At 49.9% G+C, this 21,066-nt stretch overlaps 2 protein-coding genes across 9 annotated transcripts in view; one reads left to right on the top strand and one right to left on the bottom strand.

The window, feature by feature from the left end:
• ZFHX2 (zinc finger homeobox 2) overlaps positions 1-20,190 on the bottom strand; it is a 35,782-nt gene extending 15,592 nt beyond the window's left edge. Inside the window, exons 1-3 of one of the 5 annotated variants that reach the window (XM_031669187.1) lie at positions 20,175-20,190; positions 15,743-16,423; positions 930-1,537 (exon numbers count right to left, since the gene is read on the bottom strand). The gene's annotated coding sequence lies outside the window, so the exon portion shown is untranslated. Of the gene's footprint in view, positions 1-929; positions 3,503-15,742; positions 16,796-20,174 lie in introns of those variants that run through there. The other 4 variants (XM_031669186.1, XM_031669188.1, XM_009211239.3 and 1 more) reach the window with 4 other exon arrangements.
• THTPA (thiamine triphosphatase) overlaps positions 1-21,066 on the top strand; it is a 48,065-nt gene that overhangs the window by 23,743 nt on the left and 3,256 nt on the right. Inside the window, exon 1 of one of the 4 annotated variants that reach the window (XM_009211232.4) lies at positions 20,675-20,786. The exons of 2 other annotated variants lie outside the window; for them this stretch is intronic. The gene's annotated coding sequence lies outside the window, so the exon portion shown is untranslated. One more of the 4 variants, XM_009211235.3, reaches the window with a different exon arrangement.

Below are 21,066 nucleotides of genomic sequence, written 5' to 3'. Positions count from 1 at the left end.
GGTACTTATACCATGGTCCTGGCACTGTTAAATGCTTTATATTAATCATCTCATTTACTCTCACAGCAACCTTATTTTACAGATGGGGCATCCAAGAAACAGAGAGGTTAAGTGAGCTACTGAGGATCACACAGCTCCAAGATGGTGAAACTAGAAATGGACTGATGGGGCACTGAGTAAACCCCAAAGTTGTGGTCTAGACTTCTCCACCCAGCTAGACTGTCCCTTGGACACAATACAGGCAAAATGAGACTCCAAAGGACTAGAAATGAGGATTCCAGGCTGGGTGTGGTGGCTCACATCTGTAATCCCAGCACTTTGGGAGGCCAAGGCAGGCAGATCACCTGAGGTCAGGAGTTGGAGACCAGCCTGCCCAACATGGTGAAACCCCGTCTCTACTAAAAATACAAAAAAAAAGTTGGGTGTGGTGGCGCATGCCTGTAATCCCAGCTACTCAGGAGGCTGAGGCAGGAGAGCGGCTTGAAACTGGGAGGCAGAGGTTGTGGTGAGCCGGGACCACGCCATTGTACTTGAGCCTGGGCAACAAGAACGAAACTCCATCTCACCAAAAAAAAAAAAAAAAAAAAAAAAGAAAGAAATGAGGATTCCTGGGCTCCCTCCAGCTGACAGAAGCGCCAAGGCTCCCATCCTTTTTTTTTTTTCCCCTTCTAAGTCAGGAACCTCCCGCTCAAACTCACCAATTCCCATGCCTCTCCATCCTATACTTCCCCCAAGGTCCCAATTGGCTCATCTACATCCTCTCTAGCTCTTGTATTAGCAGATCTCTAGTGATTAAACTGGTAGTGCTTCAGGCCAGAGTGCTTCGCGTAAGGGGCGAGGGGCATGGCCTCTCTTTTCCTGGGCTACCTCTAATCCTCACCTCCAGAGTTTTTGATTTGGAATAGGTCCTCAGTCTAGCCCCAACCAACCTGAAGGCCCCATTCTTGCTTCCCTCCTCCTCCTGGGAGTCTAGCCAGGCGTGAAGTCAGAGCCATTAAGGAACGCTGAGTGGGGTGGGATTAGCATGCTAATGAAAATGCAAATCAGCACCTGGGAAAGGGGTGGAAGGGATGGGGAGGTCAGGGGAGTTAGAGAACCAAAAGGGAAGTGAAGGAATTGGACTGAGGGGAGCTGATTTCTAGATAACCAGAAAGCAGAAGCCCTCAAGTTGAGGGAGAAAGGTATTCCTCCTACAGAATCCATCATGGGGGAGAGAGGTAAGGGTGCTGGTTTGTGAGGGTCTGTTATTCCATTGCCACCCACAGGTGGGCCACACCGCCCTTCCACTACCCCACCTGGTGGGAATAACTGACTCTGGGCAAGAGGCCCTGTCCTGGGCCCTGCTGCCAAGAGCTGCACACAGATGGGTGCTCTCTCCCAGCCGGCCCAAGCGCTAGAGTTCACCCTTCCTACGCCTACCAGCTGCTTCCTGGCTCCTGACTCACCATGCTCGATCACAGCTCAGAGTAGGGCTAGGCAGACCTAAGCCCCAAATCCTGCAGTAACTCCCAGATCCTCTCTCAAAAGCATCTATTTCCTAGAAATGGAAAAAGACATAGCTGATTCCTAGCTAGAAACCAAAGGAGCTTAGCTTTTGGCTAGCTTGTAGGTGAGACTGATCGGCCGAGGGTAGGTTGGCAGCTATTTAAAATTGCAAATGTCTTCCCCACCTCCCAACCTAACCCTCCTCCTCTTTAGGAAAGAATTTCAATTGCAAATATATCTCTGCCTTAGTACATCCTCCCCCAACCCCAACTTCCCCTCCGCCTTCTTGGAGCTTCTCCCATCACCCACTATTTATTACAAACCTTTAGCTGCAGCAATTATTTTTTCACTTTTTTTCCCCTCATTGCATTTTTACTCCTCCATCTTTCCTTCCTTCCCTCTTTGAATTGCTACGTCCTTTTCTTTGCCCTTTCTACCTTGAACTGGAGACAGCGCAGAAATGGACAGGCCTAAGAGTCATCCCCCTCCTGCCACCCCCAAGACCAAGATTCTTGCTCATTCTCAGACCCATCGCCATTCTTCCCTTTAGTTCCTGGCTTTCCTTAAGGGCATCCTCTATCCCTGCGGATACATCTCAGGTGTGGGTAAAGCGACAAGGCGACTGCTGAAAGGCCCTGATATTGCTGCCTCTGAAGGAGGCAAGAGGAAGAAGGAAGAGGGTGGATCTGGTGTAGGGTGGAGGTTGGGGATAGTCGAGGAAAGACCTGGGTAGAGGCAAGGGCTGGGGGCCTCTGTGAAGGAGAGGGGTTAGGGGAGACAGCCAGGCAGTGGCGGCGGTGTGATTAGAGAGGAGATTGATGTGAAGGGGCGCCACAGACGGCAGAGAGAGTCAATAAAACGAGAGGATCACATTAGAGGCGACAGAGAGAGCTTTAAATTACAAGGCTGCTGCCACTGAGGGGGATGGGAGGAGGGAGGCCTGGAGCCATGGGAGGGTGGAGAGTTCTGAGGGTGTAGTCATCCCCTGAGATGAATCTTGCAGCTCCAAAATGTCCCTTAGTCTCCAGAGTTCCCTGCTGCCCCTTCATTCTACCCTCCTCCCCTAATGCACTATTTCCTCACAAGGCTGAAGAGGGGAGGAAGGTGAAGATGAAGAGAAAGGTGTGGAGAAATAGAAGACATTTTTTCCTTTTGGTATTGCCCTCTTCCTCCGTCGAGACCCAGGACTCTATTTACTTCTCAGGATGAGAAAGGAAGGTTGGAAGTGCTACTTTCAAGGCTCAGTCTGGGAGTTAATGCCCTATAAACAAAAAAATATACACAGTCATAATTGCTGAGCTGCAAATATTCTTCCATGGGAGGTGGGAAGATACACATTAGGACCCAGAAAGCTACTGAGAGAGAAATGTGATGAGACAGAGATAAGAGGCTCAGATGTAAAGTTGCAGAAACACAGGTGGAAAGCTGAAAAGGCAGGCCCTGACCGAGCAAAATCCGGGAAACAGTGAGACTTAAGGATTGGAGAATTACAAGAGACAAAGGGCATGGGCAAAGGAAGGACCAAAAAACTGAAGTCTGAGAAAGGAGAGAATCTGCCCCTCACTGAAGAGGAGCCAGGTCGTGGATTCAGGCTGGCCAGCAGAACTGGAGGCAAAGCTGACCAGGGGTGCTTCCTCCCATCCTCCAGCAAGACCAGGACTCCAAGGCAGCCCCCTCCCACCTCTTGCTGACCAAGAGAAGAAAAGAAACACTACTGCTCCCTAGTGGTTACAGAGGGAATGTCGCCAAGGACCTGGCAGGACTAACGGGACCTGACTGGCTTTTTCCTTCCTAACTACCCTCCAAAAAACAAAACTCTCCTCCCTTTTCTCCAAACCCAACTCCATGGCAGAGGCTTTCGAAGTGAAGTCTATCAGGGCACCATCAAGTTTGCATACAATGATATTCACATCAGGGCCTTCCAAACAGTTGTTTTTCATTTTTTGAGACAGGATTTCGCTTGGTCTCCCAGGCTGGAGTGCAGTGTCACCATCTTGTCTCACTGCAGACTCTGCCTCCTGGGCTTAGGTGATCCTCCCACCTCAGCCTCCCTCCCAGTAGCTGAGACTACAGGCATGTGCCACTACGCCCAGCTAATTTTTGTATTTTTTGTGGAGACAAGGTTTCGCCATGTTGCCCAGGCTGGTCTTAGATTCCCGGGCTAAAACAATCTGCCCGCGTTGGCCTTCCAAACTGCTGGGATTACAGGCATGAGCCACTGAGCCCGGCCTTCCTAACAGTTTTGCTTTTCACTTTTCTAATTGTTTAATCTACCCACTTTCCCTTACTCAGAGTCAATTTTAGGGCCTTTTTTTTTTTTTTTTTTAAATTCCTCTCTCTTAAATTATTGCCTAAGGCATTGCATTCTTCCATACTCACTGTCCTCGCCCTCCTCCCCTTTTTGTCTCAACCTGTTGATTACAAGAGGAGGAGACCATGGAGAGAAAGGGAAGAGAAACAGGAAGGATGAGATGCGTGTACCCCTAGTAAGGGGGATTGTTTGGTGTAAACAGCAAATAAACTATAACTAGATGAGCTCTATTTTTTAGGGCAATGGAAGAACATGGGCTTTGGATCCATGCACAGAGAGCCAGGTTCAATCCTTGCTCCACCACTCACTAGCTGTGCAACTTTGAGAAGTTACTTATGGAGCCTTAGTCTCCTTATCTGGGAAAATGGGAATAATGATATTTTCCTTACTCAGTTGTGAAAATCAGATAGGTAATGTGTAAAGTGCATTTGTTGGGTGTTCAATGAGGGTAGTTCTTTTCCTTCTCTCTTGGCTGTCTCCCATCATAGAGTGGAGTACGGTGTTTGCACAGAGGCTAACAGCTTTCCTTTTGTTCACCCCTTTCTTTTTCTTTTTTCTCTTTTTTTTGAGACAGAGTCTTGCTCTGTCACCCAGGCTGGAGTGCAGTGGTGTGATCTCAGCTCACTGCAACCTCTGCCTCCCAGATTCAAGTGATTCTCCCTGCCTCTGCCTCCCAAGTAGCTGGGATTACAGGTGCACGCCACCAGGCCCGGCTAATTTTTGTATTTTAGTAGAGACGGGGTTTCACCATGTTGGCCAGGCTGGTCTTGAACTCCTGACCTCAGGTGATCCACCTGCCTTGGCCTCCCAAAGTGCTGGTATTACAGGTGTGAGCCACTGCGCCCGGCCTCTGTTCACCCCTTTCTTAACCAAGACTCATCCTCTAATCTCTGCCCTTTTCAATTGAGGGCAGAATCTTAGGTGGACAGGATTTTTTTTTGTTGTTGTTCGTTTTTTTGAGATGGAGTTTCGCTCTTGTTGCCCAGGCTGGAGTGCAATTGTTCGATCTTGGCTCACTGCAAACTCCACCCCCCGGGTTCAAGCGATTCTCCTGCCTCAGCCTCCCAAGTAGCTGAGACTATAGGCATGTGCCACCATGCCCAGCTAATTTTGTATTTTTAGTAGAGACAGAGTTTCTCCATGTTGGTCAGGCTGGTCTCAAACTCCCAACCTCAGGTGATCTGCCTGCCTCGGCCTCCCAAACTGCTGGGATTACAGGCATGAGCCACTGCACCTGGCCAGGATTTAAATCTAGTCTACTCAGCCATAGAGTTCACTTCTTACTTAGCCCTCTTGATTGCTGGGTCTAGAGATACCCATTATTCCAGAGCAAAGAGTAGAAATTTTGCCCAGGCTCACACTTGGACAGAAGCAGCTAATAACTAGATCAAAACTATTCTGGCCTTTCCCTGCATGTCTTCTTTTTTTCTTTATTCCAAAGATCCTTTCCAAGTCATCCCTGCATTTAAAATATCATTCTATCTCTAAATCTTACCTTCTCTATTTAAAAAGAAAACAAACAGTACTTTGATTCTTCCCTTTTAATTCTACCTATCTCTCCTAGACCCCTCCCTTTCTATAGATATTTAAGGAGTGCTTACTTTGTGCAAATTAAGTTTTGTCCAAAAGAGAGAGAGAAAGAATGAGTATGGCAGGGAATAAGACAAGCAGGAAAAGGAGTGTTGTAGAAGGCAAAGAAAGATTGCCAAGGCAGAGAAGAGGAGGGAGGAAGAAGGGAAGGAAGTGAAGAGGAAGATGAAGCTAGGTCTTGATTTGCATATATTGAATCTTTTCCAGGCCTCCCAGCTCTGGCACCAGATTGGGATGATGGCCTGTCCCCAGTGAGAAGGAGGTGGCAAGGAGGCTGTGTCTTATACTTTGCAAGATGCTTAAGGTGGGCATGAGTAAATTGGGTGAGGTGTGAGGAGAAAAGGGTAGGCTCAGGAAGAAGATGTGGGTGGTAGGGAGCAGACAGGAGGAGAAGGGAAGCGGTAGACTGAAACCACACACATTCACATTTGCATGGATTTGCTGAGGTGTGCTGCAGAGTGTCTGCTACTGGTGGGGGTGGGTGTCCAGGAGAGGAGGCATCTCCCTTGATGACTTGGAAAGTGTTGGATGTGTTAGGACAGCAGTGTGGAGCTGCTCTGCTGCACAGATCTATGTGATTTTATAGTACACTGGAGAGACTCACATCCTGCTGGATGTGGTTGTCATCTTCTACATACCCCAGGCTTAGACAACCACAAACCAGCTTGGAACCCTTCTTCTGTGTGAGCACTGAGTAGTGAAGGGACAGGGAGTTGTGCCCTTAAATTCACAATCAGGATCCTATCTGATCCTTGCATGGGGACCGCTGAAGAATTTGGTCTCCTAGAACTTGGAAGAAAAACATTCTTTTTTTTTTTTAGAGATGGTGTCTCTGTCACCAGGCTGGAGTGCAGTGGTGTGATCTTGGCTCACAGCAATCTCTGCCTCCCGGATTTAAGCAATTCTCCTGCCTCAGCCTCCCAAGTAGCTGGGATTACAGGCGTGTACCACCACGCCCAGCTAATTTTTTGTATTTTAGTAAAGACAAGGTTTCTTTTTTTTTGAGACTGAATCTCGCTCTGTCACCCAAGCCGGAATGCAGTGGCACGATCTTGGCTCACTGCAACCTCCGCCTCCCGGGTTCACGCAATTCTCCTGTCTTGCCCTCCTGAGTAGCTGGGACTACAGGCACGTGCCACCACACCTGGCTGATTTTTTTTATTTTTAGTAGAGACGGGGTTTCACCATGTCAGCCAGGATGGTCTCGATCTACTGACCTCGTGATCCGCCCACCTTGGCCTCCCAAAGTGCTGGGATTACAGGCGTGAGCCACCGCACCCGGCTAGAGACAGGGTTTCACCATGTTGTCTAGGATGGTCTCTATCTCCTGACCACCTGGCCCGCCCACCTTGGCCTGGGATTACAGGCGTGAGCCACCGCCCCAACTGGAAGGAAAACATTCTAAGTGACCGTGTATTTACGTAAGTCTTATTTACATAAGTCTTTCTGGTTATTTTATTCTGTGAACCTGTGTGATGTAATGACTGCATTTAAATACTATTACAACAACAAAAACTAATTATAATAATAGTAAATAGCTAACATCTTTAAATGTTTGCCATGGGCCAGGCACTGTGCTAGGCCCTCGGCAAGTATCACATCACCTAATCCTCCACTACAATCTGATGCAATAGATGCGGCTATTCATTCCTAGTTTACAAACATGGAGACTGACTTATATAGGTTAAGTAATTTTTTATTTTATTTTTTTTTTTTGAGACGGAGTCTCGCTCTGTCGCCCAGGCTGGAGTGCAGTGGCCGGATCTCAGCTCACTGCAAGCTCCGCCTCCCGGGTTCCCGCCATTCTCCTGCCTCAGCCTCCCGAGTAGCTGGGACTACAGGCGCCCACAACTGCGCCCGGCTAATTTTTTGTATTTTTAGTAGAGACGAGGTTTCACCGTGGTCTCGATCTCCTGACCTTGTGATCCGCCCGCCTCGGCCTCCCAAAGTGCTGGGATTACAGGCGTGAGCCACCGCGCCCGGCCTAGGTTAAGTAATTTTTAAGATCTCCTGCTTAAAAAGAAGTAGAGTTGAGATTGGAACTCAGGTAGCCTGACGTCAGCGCCTCTGCTCTTGGGTTAATTTGTAAGCTTCTGGCTGGTATGCATTTTGAATGAGGCCTTTTGAGTCTGATTGTATTACTCCTGTGTGTCACCTTGAGCATATGTGCTATCATGTTCCTCTTTAAGCTTGAAGGTGCTAGATGGCTGTCTTCCATTTGGTTTGTTTCTTAGTATAAGATGGGCCAGGCAGGGTGAGGTGGCTCACGCCTGTAATCCCAGCACTTTGGGAGGCTGAAGTGGGTGGATCATGAGGTCAGGGGTTCGAGACCAGCCTGATCAACATGGTGAAATTTCGTCTCTACTAAAAATATGAAAATTAGCCGGGCATGGTGGCATGCACCTGTAATCCCAGGTACTCAGGAGGCTGAGGCAGGAGAATTGCGTGAACCTGGGAGGCGGAGGTTGCAGTGAGCCGAGATTGCGCCACTGTACTCCAGCCTGGGTGGCAGAGCTAGACTCTGTCTAAAAAAAAAAAAAAAAAAAAAAAAGGTGCGCCAGAACAGGACTGCTGCTTTGTGTAACTCCAGGGTGTGTCATTCACACTGCAGTCCATGCAGGCGCACTGGCCATGCCTTGTGTGAAGGAAGGGAAGGAGTGGGAGGAGGGAGTGGGAACAGGAGGGAGGGATAGATAATGGCAGGTAGTGTTATTTGAATGATATGTGTACCCATTTGTGACAACATCTCTTAAAGTTGAAAGTCTACACATGTGTATCCATATTAGCATATGAACTTCATCAGACAAGCAGTCTCAAAAAACAAAAAAACAACAACAGCCTTTAAAGTCAGAGAGACCTGGAATCAAATTCTAGTTCTGTTCCTTAATATGTAAATGACCTCAGGTAAGTTGCTTAAAGTCTCAATTCAGTCTCTTCATATAGAGAATGAGGCAGGGTGGGCACACACCTATAATTCCAGCACTTTGAGAGGCTGAGGTGGGTGGATCACTTGAGGTCAGGAGTTTGAGACCAGCCTGGCCAACATGGTAAAACCCTGTCTCTACTAAAAATACAAAAAAATGAGCCGGCCGTGGTGGCACCCACTTGTAATCCCAGCTACTCAGGAGGCTGAGGCAGGAGGCTGAGGCAAACCTGTAGTCCCAGCTACTCGCTTGAACCCGGGAGGCAGAGGTTGCAGTGAGCTGAGATCGCACCACTGCACTCCAGCCTGGATGACAGAGTGAGACCCTGTCTAAAAACAAACAAAACAAAACAAAGCAAAAACAGAAAGAAAAAAAAGGGAATGGGGAACAGTACCTCATGGAGTTAAACGTCCATTGAGAGGATCATCATTGAGGCTGGTACTTTGGGTGTAATCAATAAATGGAAATGATAAGTATTCATCCATATGCCTTATTTCCTGTGTTGGGGTATGTATATGTTTGTTTTTTGATTGTATGTGGGGCAGCTAGTAACCTGACTGTAGCCCTGTCCCAGTACTTCTTTGGGGTTGGTGAAAGTACTTGTTCTCCCTGGCTGGATTTTCCCAGGCCCTCCATGTACCTGTGTGTGGGCCTTGTGCTTCCCATTCAGTAGCAGGGTGTCCTGTTCAGTGTGTTGCTGTGAGCCCGTCTGTGCTTGGCCCGGCTGGCGCGGGCGTGTTTCGGGTGGTGGTAATTACTGGGATGGCCCAACCCTAATGAGTGTGATCTCGTTACACTCTCACTGCCTCTAATGGAGCTAACCTCATTTCACAGCCATTAGAGATGGAGATGAGGCCCCGCCCACTGGCCCTGCCAGCTGCAGCTTTTGCAGTCCTGGCCACGTTCTTTCCCTCCGGCTCGCCATTTCTCCATTCCACTTTTCCTTCTCCCACCTTTTTTTCCTGCTCCTCCTACCACGTTTCCCTTTCCTGTCCCCCATTGTTCTTTTCCCTGGCCGTTTTTCTGCACCCCTCTCCTCTTTCGTTCTCTTTTCATGTCTCCCTTCCCTACTCCTCTCTTCGATTCCTGGGCTCCTCTTCTCTTCACTCATCACCCCCCCCTTTTTTCTCCCCTAGTCGATTTGTCCTCCACATTGCCATTTCTCCATTCTCTTTTCCTTCCCTCTCCCCCGCCCTTCACGGCTCCAGTCCCTCCCCTCCCCCACATTGCCCTGTCTGGCCAAAGGACGAATCTCAAGGGGAAACCAGCAAAGACAAACAAGGAGCAGTGACTTCATTATCATCGTTAATTTGCCACTTCAGTTCCTCCCATAAGGGTCAAAGCCAGCACGGCTTGAACTCAGGACTGACACATGCAGGCTGAGACCACGGCCTGGCTTTTCAGCCCTACTTCTTACACAACCACTCGTCCGCCCTGCTCAGCTGTCTTCATTTCCCTGCGGAGGGGTCAGGCTTCCTGTTTTCTCTCCAATTTCTTAGTCCTCACAGCCTACCGCACTCCTCCCTTTCTCATTTAAATTGTGGCCATCTCTCTGTGCTGTCTCCCATCTCCAAGTCATGGGTTTTTCACCTTTGACTCCTATCTCTGTCATACTCTCTCCCAACTTCTCCCTGCCTAATCTTTCCTGAACCTCTTTCCTATCCTTTCCTGGCCTTCTCTCTTCCTAATTTCAAGCACACTTCTTTCCTTAAAGCAGCAGGATTTATCTGTAGGTTTGTGGAAACCACTTAGCCTGAAGAAGCTGGAGATGAGAAGAAGAAGGGCATCTGTGGCCCAAGCAGACCAGTGATACAGAACACAGAGATGGCTGGGGGGAAATGCAGACAACTGTGTGGAGGCAAGAGGCCCACAAGTAAAGAGGAGCAGAAAAATCTAGACCCATGCCCATGGCCCATGAATAAAGAAGACAGAGGCTTGAGACTAAGGGAAGGAAAGGGCATCACAAAACAAGGAATGAAAAATCTGAGGATGGAAATGGCGTTTACCCCATCAGGTCCTCGGGGAAACACAATCTAACACTTCTGGCCCACCCTCTGTCCTCCTTCACTGAGAAGCCAAATGACTGGTAATTGACTCTTGACCTCTAGCCCAAGCCCAGCCCCAAAGGGAGAGGTCCAGGGTAGTTAGCTATGACTGAAGAAGGCACTAGGGAAATGTGCATACATGAAGTTAAATTCCTGCCCACACCCATTCTGCCCCACTGACTTTGTACATCAACATGCTCCATAGGATCAGACTCTGCATGCATAAACCTCTCTGCAGAGGGGTCTTGCACACCCTGGAACGTTCATGTCTTTCTGATTGCACAGGCCTCTGTGCATGCGACATCCCAGTTGATGGCCCTGCTGGGAATTGCAAGGCCTGAACTTTAGCTTTGATGTAATCCTGTGTTCCTGCCAAACACAGAAAGAGGGCTCCTATTCTCTCATTAGACTTTGGGGGTAAAAAATGCTGAGGGGTGCTGAGCTGTCTCAGTAGAAATTATTAAAAGATATCTTCCTCCAGGTGTATGCAGCCCTCATGCCAGTGGTACAGCTTGGTGACAGGACTGTGGGTGGACCTCAGCCCTGTCACCCCTTAACAACTGCACATGGGGGCCCTGGTGTCTGGACTCGTTCCTACATGAGGAAGCCACTGAGAGCTCATGGGATTACCCTATGGGGCTGGAAGTTACTTCTAAATCTTTCACCCCCGCCTTGCCAGCCTGGGGAGGAGGGATGGGCAGGCAGTTCCCTGGGACTCTCCCCAGAGAGGCAAGGGGCTCTGGGAAAGTGGGTGGTGGGATGACTGAGCTTAGTGTGAGAAGCTCAAGAAGAAAGATGGAAAAATCAATGAAATGAGTTTCTAACGGTGAGGTAAAGGACCGCTGTGTCGACAGCCTGTCGCCTGCTGCAAAATATGAGCTGCCCAACTCCGTAGCGGCGGCTGACAGTGCAACAGCCACCACTGTCCTTCCTTCAGGCCCCCTGCCCACCAGCCCCTTCTCTAGCTGCCCTGGCCTTTTCTTATTATAGCCAGACTGTCCTCCAGCACTCCCAGCTCTCTCCCCTGTCTTCTTTCGTAGATTTCTCAACCCATTCAGGGGCTTTTTGGCCCTTCACCTCGTGATTCCTGGTTGGGTGCATCTTTGTTTTCTATAGCTTCTGTGTATTTAGACCTCTGCTTTCTGCAGATTTCGCTCTGAGAGTTGTGGTGAGCTCTACATCTCTTGCCTCCCCCTCTTCTAGATACCTCTGGAGTCTTTCAACAATGGAGAGTCAGACATCAAGGCCATCTGTCACAGGGTTCTTTACATCAAGATCTGGGCAGCAGTAACTTCTCCCTCCTTTGGCCTTTTGGCCCACATGGCCAGTGCTGCCTTCCTTGTATTAATAATTATCTGGGTTGGGATAGGTGTTTAGAATGGGTCTGGTATTGATTTATGAACTCCTTATTTGCGGTCATTGTATATATATGGTTATGAACAATTCAGTTGTAGCTTCATGATTGGGAATCGGGTGGGGATGCTACTTTTAATTCACATTTGCCAACTCTTTCTTTGGAAACAACTCTCAACCTTTTCTGGAAACCGCCTCCTTTCTCTTCCCTCCTCTACATCTTCCTCTTGGGCTCCTAGGACTGTTCATTTAGGTTTTCCTCCAATTATCACTACAAAGACTCGGCATATCAGCCCTGAGAGTTCCCCTGGCTGCCTCCAAGTGTGACCCTAACCCAGTCTTTCCTGTCTGCCTCAGATCTCACTGTCACTGGTTAACTACCCTCTAGCCATTCCCTCGGGTTTCTGATTTCCCAGTTTGCCCGTTAATGTAGACTTAGATGGGGAGAGTGGGTGAAAATTAGGTGGGCAGCTCTTTCCCCCAGCCTCTCCCTACTAATTCAATGTTTGATCAACAGATATTTATTAAGCCTTTTCTGTGTGACAGACACTGTGCTAGGTGCTGGAAAACAACTGGAAACTAGACAGATGTAGCCCCTCCTCAGATGGCCATGTGACTAACCCTGAGTCTCTCACCAGACCTAAGTCTCTCAGACTAGGGGACTCTGTCCCATTTTACCCTTCCTGTACAGCCAAATTCCACTGTGCCCTCTGGCATTTCACAACTCTTCCCTTTTCTCAATCCCTGAATAAGTTTACACTCACACAGCCCTGATCCCTTCCTCTGCATTCCAGCTTTAGTCTCCATTCCTAAACCCAAAGCCATTACACTTTCAACAACTCTCCCAGCTCACAAAGCCCTTCTCCTTTCACATTCTGTAACTACCATTTCTAGTCCTCCTCTTCTGTCTCTGCCTGACTTTTGATCCAACCATCCCGATCTCAATGCCCTATCTTAGGTTCCTTCCTCTTGCTACTGTCAGGCTCTAGTAAACCTCAGGCACTCACAAACAAGAGTTATTTGTGACAACTGTTGTTCTGAGCTAAGAAGAGCTCCAGGGAGACAAGGTCAAGCTACCAGAGTCAGAAATCCTACCAATTCGACCCAGGCCCTGGCCCCATAGGTGATACAGCACCCTGGCAAAGCAGCAAGTTATTCCTGTATGAGTCTCAAGGTAACACCAGCTACCTCTGACATCATGGAGGGAGGAACCGTGTCAGGTTGCCAAGGCAATACCAGCAATTTATGACATCAGAGGCTTGAGGTCTTTAGTTCTCAGGGGCTGGGAAGATTCAAGTTCCTCTCAGCTGAAGTTTATGGGAATTCTACTTTTTCATTTCTTTGCTTGTGTTCTGGCTTGGGAATGAAGTACAAAGGCCTTTGGTGGGGGTAGTGAGTGATTAGGCCAATGAAATGAATGCTCGTAAGGTTCTCTCTCTTCCCCATATATTTCTGCTTTCTCTCCCTCTCTTGGGCATTTCTCTCTTCTGATGCTTCGCCCAATGGTATTCCTGCTATTTCTGCTATGCTTTTTTTCCAACCTCCCCTGCCCCCCCGCAGTGCTCTCGCTTTCTTTGCATCAGTCACGCTGTGTCCTCCTCACACCAGAGGCATTTGTTTCCTTTGATACCTCATCCTCTCTTTTCCCCCTACCAAGCTCTGTGCAGCTCTGATCTGCCTCAGCACTCCTTCGTTTGCCATCCATTTACCTTCTTTGTACCATACTCTTTTCCCATCTCATCTTGTTCGGCAATTCCTTCCTTCCCCCTCTTTACTATTGTATTAATTTAATAGTGCTTTTTCTGTTGACCTCCACTTTAGGAATATTCTATCATTTCTCTTCCTTTTACCTTCTGTATTGCTATCAACACGTTTTGTTTCATTCTTCCAATTTCTTAATCACCTCTTCATTCCTCCCCTGCCCCCCAGTCCGCATAGATTTTCCTCTCTTCCTTTGCATATCCCTCACGTCATACATTTCTCTACCCCGTGTGTTTATTGCACTGACCACCCCTTCCTTTCTTTAATTCTGTTAACCTCTGAAATCGTCCATCTTCTGCCCATGTCTACCTGCTCCTTTTACCTTTCCAAGCTCCTGAGGTTTGGAAAAACAATGATGGGCTAAAAACCAAGGTAAACTCTCCAGATCCTTTATCCACCCTTACTGTTCTTCAGGCTGAATGAACCTGGCTCCTTACATACGATAGCTTTTATCACACTAATAAACATTGCCTCATAAAAAAAAATGGTGCTGGATCTAAATATGATACTAGCAGGGGCCTAGGAAGAAGATGAACTAAAAAGTGAAGAAAAAGCAACTGATACTTAGAATGAACTGAAGGATGGGGGGCAACCAGGCAGGGTGGAGCTTAGAGTCCTAGGGAATGTCCTCTTACAAAATCAAAGTTGACAGTTAACTGACATAATGGCACTGATTGATGAAGGGGTTATATGCCCCTGGAAGCCCATTAAATTATTTCTTGGCCTGTTTATGTGCCTTCACAAACCATACCCCACACCTCTCCCAGCCCCTTGCTTGCTGGTACATTCTGCTGCTGGGGTTAAAATGCTGGATAAGAGGAAAAGGGATAAAAGAAACTTAGGATGATCAAGAAGAAAAGGTAGAAAGAGGGCAGATTATGGGAACAAAGGTGGAAACTCATAAGAGAGCTGGTAGGAAACAGATGGAAAAAAGAGGTGAAGCAAAATGGGGAAATAAAAAAATATACAATGATAAAGTGGGGGAAGGGAGGAAAATTAAGTCAGCAGGGAAGAGGTTTTGTGGTGGGAAGCTCCTGGGAAGGCAGATGACACGCATGAGACCAGAAGGTGAGGTTCTGATGAGGGAGACAGGCACATGGCAAAGGGGACAGTCAACAATGCTAGGAAGTTCCAAAGCTTCCCTGGTGAAGGTGGAAGAGGAGGCTGTCCTGGCCATGCTGAAGGCACTAGAGGCTTTGGTGGAGACAGATTTGCTCCATCATCCCACTCCTCCAGGCCCTGACTGTGACCACCACAATCATGACTGATAAGCAAATTCCAAAGTAGCTTGAAAAGGCCAGAGATATCCAGACAGACTCTGAAGGAGAGGGCATGGAGTTCTAGACCGACAGAACAGGCAGCCAAGGCGTGACACATAGTGACAGAGACACACAAGGAGAGGATCACTGGGATGGGAAGGGTCACAAGTGAAGGCAGTGACATACAGACCCAGAGATGGATGGGATGGGAGAGACGAGATGAATGGCAAAACCAAAAGTCAGGGACACATGGACAGAGATCAGCGGGGCTACAGGCGCAGCGAGAAGCGTGGTCTTGTGCTTGAAAATGATAGGGCTGCTCAGAGGGGCAGACAAGAGGGGATGGGGGTGGTGGGATGGGCGTGCAGGACAGACACGCTTCACCTTGAACGGGCATGTGGCCTCCCCTCACCTACTCAACCCTTTCAAAAAAAGGAATGTAAAGCCCAACTTCAGCCAAAAACGAACGAAGATTGAGGGTATCCACGTCCCCTCCCACTCCACGCCCCAGCGCGCTAGCCCATCCATCAGCCCGCCGGCCGCTGTTCTCCCGTCCCACAGCCGGCGGGGGGCCGCCGAGACCCAGGCCCCTCCAGGCTGACAGCTCTGAGCCCTCACACTCACCGGGCCTCCCCTTCCCTCCGGGACCCCCGCTCCCTGCACAGCTCAGCGCGGTCCGTCTAGGCTTTCCATACCCTCCGTCTGTCCGGCGGGCCTCTGCCTTTCCCGTTCCCGTTTCTCCCTCCACCCCCGCATCTCTCTCTACCCCCGTCCCCGCGCACGCCCTCTTCCTCCCACACCCCTGTCTGCTTTCTCCCTGGGCTCTCGGTCTGTCTGTCCGTCCGTCCTTGTCCCCTCCCCCAGCCCCTTCTCGTCCCTCTCCGTCCCCTCCAGCGGCAGTCTCCGAGCGCCTCCTCTCCCGTCTCGAGCTTCCAAAGAGCAAGGAAGGGAAGAAGAGAGAGAGGGAGAGGAGAAAAAAACCAACCCAGCAGCATCGGAAATCGATGCACTTACACCTCAGCTGGAAGCAGGGACGGGAGTCGAACCGCGGCCGCCGAGCAGCGCGAGGCGGGGAGGGGAGGGGGCGGCTCTTGGAAGGGACTTCTCCGATGTGTTGATTCCTCTTTTTTCCCCTCCTCCTCCCTCCCTCCAGCGCTCGCTCCGGGGCGTCGGGGACGGAGATGGAAAAAATAAATAAATAAATTCACGGCGGTGAGGGAAGTGAAGGAAAATAATCAATGCTATTTGGCTGCGGCTGAAGTGTTTCCCCGGCTTCGTGAGGGGGTTTCCATTGATTCACCCTGGGCACTCGCTCGCTCCCTGCCTCCTCCTCCTCCTCCTCCTCCTCCTCCTTCTCCTCCTCCTCCTCCTCCTCGCCCTCCTCCTCCTTCTCGCCCTCACTCCTCCGCCTCATTCACTGGCTGGAGTCGAGGCGTCCCACACAATGGAATAATCAATACCCAGGCGCCCGGGGCGGCCCCACTGAGCAGGTGCAGCGACCCGCCCGCCGCGGCGCATGCCGGGAGTTGTAGTCTGTTCGCGTCCGCCCGCCTCGCGGGACCCAGGGCCCGAGGGCAGGCCGGCCAGCCCACCAGGTCGCCTCCTCGACTCTGGCTCCAAGTTCAAGCCGGTGCTTGCAAAGAGGGCAGGCCCCTTTAAACTCTTTTCCGTCTCCTCTCTTCTTCATCCTGTGGTCTGCAGAAACCATACATGTGTTTTGTTGTTTTGTTTTAAATCAGCTACAGAACAAACCCTGAGCCGCCCAAGGCCTCCTTTTTTTCATTCCCTTCTTCCTGCCTTATTATTCCCCCCCTCTCCTATTGGGTACTAGAACCTTTTCTACCGCAGCAATTACTCTTTAGTCTCTGAGAGCTTCTGCCTCCTCCACGGGGTTACATAGTCCCCTGAGTTGGGTAGTGGGAGGTTCGGGCTCCTCCTCCTCATCTTCAGTTTATCAGCTCATTAAGTGTTCCTGCAATTTTTTTTATTTTTTATTTTTTTGTTGTTGAGATGGAGTCTCGCTCAGTCGCCCAGGTTGGAGTGCAGTGGCGCGATCTTGGCTCACTGCAACCTCCACCACTGGGTTCAAGCGATTCTCCTGCCTCAGCCTCCTAAGTAGCTGGGATTACAGGCAAGCACCACCACACCCAGCTAATTTTTGTATTTTTAGTAGAGACGGGGTTTCACCATGTTGGTCAGGCTGGTCTCCAACTCCTGACCTTGTGATCCACCTGCCACGGCCTCCCAAAGTGCTGGGATTACAGGTGTGAGCCACCGCTGCGTCCGGCCCGTTTTTTGTTGTTGTGTTTTGAGACAGAGTCACTCTGTCGCCCAGGCTGCAGTGCAGTGGCATGATCCCAGCTCACTGCAACCTTCGCCTCCCAGGTTCAAGTGATTCTCCTGCCTCAGCCTCCCAAGTAGCTGGGATTATATAGGTGCCCGTCACCATGCCCTGCTAATTTTGTATTTTTAGTAGAGATGGGGGTTTCACCATCTTAGCCAGGCTGGTCTGGAACTCCTGACCTCAGGTGATCCACCAGCCTCAGCCTCCCAAAGTGCTGGGATTATAGGCGTAAGCCACCTCGCCCGGCCGCTCCCGTATTCTAATAACAATAATTTCTAAGATTTCTTGAATGCACAGGGACAGTTTCAAGCACTTTTACATATATTGTCTAGTCCTCTCAATCCCATGAGGTAGATACTATTATAGTCCCATTTTACAGTTGAGGAAACTAAGGCACAAATAAATGAATTAACAGGCCCAAGGTCCAATGGCCAATAAGTAAGTGACAGCACCAGGATTCAAAAACCTCCATGGTCTGGGTCCAGAGCCCACACTAACTGCTATAGCCTACTTCTCTTAAACAACACAACAAAACCCTGAAGTTCACATGACAAAAATGAGAAAGAAATGAACATTTTGAGTTTATACTATGTAACAGTTTATGACTGAATCCTCATAGGTAACTGTGGGGCAGACCACATTTTCTCAACGAAAAAGCAGAGGCTGGCTGGGTGTGGTGGCTCACGCCTGTAATCCCAGCACTTTGGGAGGCCAAGGCGGGTGGATCACCTGAGGTCAGGAGTTCAAGACCAGCCTGACCAACATGGAGAAACCCTGTCTCTACTAAAAATACAAAATTATCTGGGCGTGGTGGCATGCACCTGTAATCCCAGCTATTTGGGAGGCTGACATAGAATAATACCTTGAACCCGGGAGGCAGAGGTTGCGGTGAACCAAGATCACACCATTGCACTCCAGCCTGGGCAATAAGAGTGAAACTCCATCTCAAAAACAAAAACAAACAAATAAAAAACAAAAATTAGGCAGGTGTGGTGGCATGTGCCTGTAGTCCCAACTACTCAGGAGGCTGAGGCAGGAGAATCACTTGAACCTGGGAGGCAGAGGTTGCAGTGAGCTGAGATGCCAGAGTGAGACTCAGTCTCAAAAAAAAAAAAAAAAAGAAAAAGCAGATGCTTAGGGAAGTGGAGTAGCTTGCCGATGGCCAAACATCTAGAAAGTGAAGCTGGGAGTCAACCCCAGGTCTGGCTCCGGAAACTGATCTTTCTGTTCAAATAAGCTGCAGCTTTTACCCCACTGGATTGGACCTTATAACACAAGGAAAAATTAGGTCTTCATCCCAGGTTAGCAAAACTGGAAAGCAAAAGATGGATGAAAAGCAGGCCCTAGGAGCTGGGGTTGCTTCCCTCCCTAACCAATGGTGCTTAACATGGAGTGGGGCCAGGGGTTCACCCAAGCTATCCCAAGTTCAAGATGCCATTTGTTTATTTATTTTTACACAGGGTCTTGCTCTGTTGCCGAGTACAGGCAGTAGCAGGATCATAGCTCACTGCCCTTGACCTCCTGGGCTCAAGCTATCCCCCTGCTTCAACCTCCTGAGCAGCTGGGACCACAGGCATGCGCTACCACACACAGCTAACTAAAAAAAAAATTTTTTTTTTTTTTTAGAAACAGGGTCTTGCTATGTTGCCCAGGCTGGTCTCAAACTCCTGGCCTCAAGTGATCCTCCTGCCTCGACCTCCCAAAGCGGTAGGATTACAGGTGTGAGCCAACGCACTTGGCCAAAATGCCATGTCTTTAAACCAGTGTCCTTCTCCTTATAATACCTCTCACTGGTCATGTGTTTCCAAAAACCCCAAAGAGGGCAGGTGTTGAGAACATGGCACTTCTCACCCATCATAGGAAGGAGTCCAGGAGTTAAGAGCCACAGTTCCTCAGGGAGCTTCCTCACATGGAAGGTCAGACATATAATTAGAGTCTCCAGATAACCATAATCCTCAGAGGGAGTAAGAAGGAATCATCTCTATTAATATTTTGTCTCCCAAAGCATTCAAAGGGTCAACCCCATGTTTTCCTGAATTTTATTTTTTGGGGGAGAGATGGAGTCTCATTCTGTCGCCCAGGCTGGAGTGCAGTGGCGCCATCTCAGCTCACTGCAACCTCTGCCTCCCTGGTTCAAGCAATTCTCATGCCTCAGCCTCTGGAGTAGCTGGGAACACAGGCATGCGCCACCATGCCTGGCTCATTTTTGCATTTCTTTTTTTTTTTTTTTTTTTTTTTTTTTGAGACTGAGTCTGGCTCTGTCGCCCAGGCTGGAGTGCAGTGGCCGGATCTCAGCTCACTGCAAGCTCCGCCTCCCGGGTTTACGCCATTCTCCTGCCTCAGCCTCCGGAGTAGCTGGGACCACAGGCGCCCGCCACCTCGCCCGGCTAGTTTTTTGTATTTTTTAGTAGAGACGGGGTTTCACCGTGTTAGCCAGGATGGTCTCGATCTCCTGACCTTGTGATCCGCCCGTCTCAGCCTCCCAAAGTGCTGGGATTACAGGCTTGAGCCACCGCGCCCGGCCTCATTTTTGCATTTCTAGTAGAGACGGGGGTTTCTCCATGTTGGCCAGGCTGGTCTCGAACTCCTTACCTCAGGTGATTCACCGGCCTCGGCTTCCCAAAGTGCTGGGATTGCAGGTGTGAGCAACTGCACCGGCCTTTCTGTATTCTAAATGAACATAAGTAGTTCCACACCTGACAAAAACTGCTTAGGGACCTCTGGAAACTGACACAAACTCCTCAGTCTAGCACTCAAGGCTTTTTCTTCAACTGCATTTCTAGCCTCGTCTTCTACTTACATACCACCCAGGTGCTCTCCAGTTTCTGGGCCTTTGCTTAGGCTAATCCTGCCTCCATCCAGGTCTCCAACTGTTGAAATTCCATCATATCTTTAGTTCCTGGCCAAATATCACTTTATTCTCTGACAGAAAGTTTCTCACCCACTCCTACCCTGAACGTTCATGCCAGGAGGTATTAGATCTCCTCTAAAACGCCAGAGTAGCTAAACTGGACTTTATTACGCGCTGCCCCCTGCTCCCTTCCCTCCCCCAAACCCCCGCCACCCGCCACCCGCCACCATTGCCACTGGCCTGCACTTAACTGGCTGCTATAGCAGATATCTGCTGGACAGTGTGAATGGCTTGTATTCCAGGCCCATCTGCCTGCGTTGGGGGTGGGGCGGGTGGGTGTTGGAGATGGGACTGGGGCTTGAGCTCCTTGCACTCAACTCTCCCCTCCGCCCTGTAGCCCCAGTTCAGCTTTAGGCAGAGTACCGCAAGCACCAATTACAGCTTTCCTGTCACCATAGCGACGGACGGGGCGAGAGGGCAAAGTCTCCCTTTGGAACTACATCTCCCATCATGCATCCGCGCCCCGCGGTGCCTGGCTCAGCCTCTGGTCTGAGACCTGTACCAACCCCCGGGAGCCGTGCGGGGCAGACAATGAGGAGCAGAGCGCCAGGGGGCGGCCTGGCTCCCCTGGCCACCGCGGGGGTCGCGGCCTCCCATTACATAGCGTGTCTCTCGAGCCCTGGCCTGCTCTCGGCACCGCCACAACGGACCTAATATGGCCGCTGGTGCCGGGACCTGCCGGGCCCGCGGAGGGTCGGGACGAGGTCAGGGATCAGGAACTGCTCCCGGCATTCCTCGCGGGTGTATGGCATGGGCTCCCTTCCCCCTCTCTGGGTCCCGCGAGGAGACTCTCGGGCTTTGAGGTGAGACCTGAGGTTCCGCTGGCCAGTAGTGTAGCAGGAAAGGGCAGGTCATCCCGGGTCGTGAGCCACTAGCCTCCTGGGGTGCGACGGTGTAGAGAGGGGGGCATTGAAAGGATACCCGCTACCCAGCCTGCTTTCTAGGGGGCTCTTTGGATTGAGGACATCAGCAGCAGTGGAAGGGATTTTACTGGAGACCTGTCACTGTCAGAACGTTAAAATACGACCGACGGGGCCTTAATGTCACCGAGGTAGAGGGAAAAGGGCAGTAGCCCTAGAGACT

Source organism: Papio anubis, chromosome 7 (genome assembly GCF_008728515.1).
Source record: "Papio anubis isolate 15944 chromosome 7, Panubis1.0, whole genome shotgun sequence".
In the NCBI taxonomy this organism is placed as follows: domain Eukaryota; kingdom Metazoa; phylum Chordata; class Mammalia; order Primates; family Cercopithecidae; genus Papio; species Papio anubis.
Note: the sequence above shows the minus strand (reverse complement) of the source record. Positions and strands in the feature narration are given on the sequence as shown.